Below are 2,327 nucleotides of genomic sequence, written 5' to 3'. Positions count from 1 at the left end.
GGAAGGCTGAGGCGGAAGGATCGCCGGAGTCCAGCAGGTTGAGGCTGCGGTGGCCAGGAGGGGCCACTGCACTCCAGTCTGGGCGACAGAGTGAGACTCCAACTCAAAAAAAAAAAAAAACTGAAAGAGTCTAGAAGAAAATCGCCTTGTTCTAGTCTATTTTTATGTGATTCTCTGACATCTGCCAGGCAACAGCGAGACCGAAGATGGTACAGTCTCTGAAGTCAAACTTCCAGGGTTTCATTCTCAGTTCTGCCAGTTACCAGCTGTGAAATATAGGACAAGGTCCTTAACCTCTCTGCGCCTCAGACTACTCACCTGTAAGACAGGGGCAGCAGTTGTGTCTAACTCATTAGGGTATTCAAGAAGAGAAAATGAGTTCTGACATTCAAAATACTTGAACAGCACCTGGCTTCGGGTGGTGTTGATCCCTCAGCACACCTCCCAGGGAGATCCTGGAGCAGTTTTCATCATCTTCCTGGTGTAGGCACAGCCGGTTCTCCTACTACTATGCCTAGTTTGGGACAAAATATCTGTTCTTCTAAATAAAGGGTCACTTCGATCATCTCAGAAGAAATTTCATCCTCCAATTCACAAGGTCAGGCAGAGGATTTTAACGATACATCCACTTTCAAAGCCAAATTAGATTTGGAAGTTTGTACATTTCAGTCTTGTTATTATCAAAAGGCATCGAGTTGTTCAAAGAACACCAAATTTGCTTCTAATCCCCTTTATAATAAAGATAGTATTTCAGTCATTAACTAACTCAAGAAATGTGTGATTAGCCCCTGCTGTTTGCTAGGCTCTGAAAATGCATTGGTGGATAAAGTAGACCAAGAAGAGAGGGTGAGGGGAGGGGGGAGAAATAGGTAATTGTGGTTTTTTTTAAAAAACTAACAATAAATATAGAATGTATTAGATAGTGATAAGTGTTGTGCAGGGAATTAGAATTGGCTAAGAGGGTGGTGGCTCATGCCTGTAGTCCCAGCACTCTGGCAGGAGGATTGCTTGAGTCCAGGAGTTCAAGATCAGCCTAGGCAACTTACCAAGAGCTTGTTTCTGGAAAAAAAAAAAAAAAAAGATTTAGATAGGTGTGGTGGCATGTGCCTGTACTCAGCTACTCAGGAGGCTGAGGTGGAAGGATTGTTTGAGCCCAGGAGTTGGAGGCTGCAGTGAGCCGTGATTGTGCCACTGCCCTCCAGCCTGGACAACAGGGTGAGATTTCAACTCAAAAAAAGAAAAAGAAAAAGAAAGAAAAGGAAGGAAGAAAAAAGGAAGAAAGAAATGGCTAATAGAATAGTGTCTCGGAGGTGACATTTCAGTGGATAGATATACGACAAGAAGTCCTCACTGACACCACAACTATGTGAAATTCAGGGACAGGGGAACATTCCAGAGAGAGAACAGCTGTTGTAGACAGGGCTCTCCAGAGTGAGCAGAGATGCGCATGCAAGTTGTTTATTGGGGTGTGCACCAGACCTCCACATCCACCCATTCCATGAGAGATTGCTGGAACAGACAGGAGTGCTGGGCTGTGAGGCGGTTATAACAGAGCTTAAGCCAATTCCCCAGGGAGTTCTGAGGCTGGGATGACCAGTCAGCAATGACTTGAATTGAAGCAATAGTTCCAGGTCTTTCTTCCTGTTCCCCTTGGCCCACCACTGGATATAGGCTGGTCCTGGGGACACGGTATAAACTTGGAAGAGGTACTTCCCTTCCCGTTTTGCTGAGGACCACTGCCTCCCAGCAGCGGGGAACGATGTCTCAGTCCTCCAGGGCAATCTGGACATAGATCACAGCATCCACGACTCCTTCCTACAATAAGAATAGGCTGAGCTTGTTCAAGGAACCACAAGAGGATGGTCCATGTGGTTGGGGCACGGCTGCAAGGAGGAACGCCATACAAGATGAGGTGGGAGGTGTGGACAGCGAGAGGCTGCATAAGCCGCAGAGAAGAGAAAGAGGGCATTCAACTGAGATGGGAATAGAGTCATGCTTAAAACCGTGGTGGAGGACATGTGACCACCTATACGAAGGGGCACATATATAACTTTTTTAAAAATATAATTTCAATATAAAAACTTTATCTCCCAAAAGGAACTGGATGCACCCTTCATTTTATAAGGAAAGGCGACATAATTTACAACATGCCCCCTTTTTGCTCTGGCTGCCAGGGAGCTCAGAACAAAATCTGATACGTACTTTTTCAATCTCTTCTTTCCTTTATCTAATTTTCTTCTTTTTTCTTTTCTTTTTTTTTCCTGTTATTTGTTTATTTAATTCTTTATGAATTTGGAAGTAAGCAAATTACTCTTTTTTTTTTTTTT

At 44.3% G+C, this 2,327-nt stretch overlaps 1 protein-coding gene across 1 annotated transcript in view; it reads left to right on the top strand.

Annotated features, from left to right (window-relative positions):
* Window positions 1–2,327, top strand: part of RFX4 (regulatory factor X4) — a 166,163-nt gene that overhangs the window by 34,917 nt on the left and 128,919 nt on the right. The window lies entirely within an intron of this gene.

The sequence above is a fragment of the Carlito syrichta genome, unplaced genomic scaffold (genome assembly GCF_000164805.1).
Source record: "Carlito syrichta isolate Samal-C Ts95f unplaced genomic scaffold, Tarsius_syrichta-2.0.1 Scaffold288311, whole genome shotgun sequence".
NCBI classification, from domain to species: Eukaryota; Metazoa; Chordata; class Mammalia; order Primates; family Tarsiidae; genus Carlito; species Carlito syrichta.
This window is presented reverse-complemented; position numbering and strand designations above follow the sequence as displayed.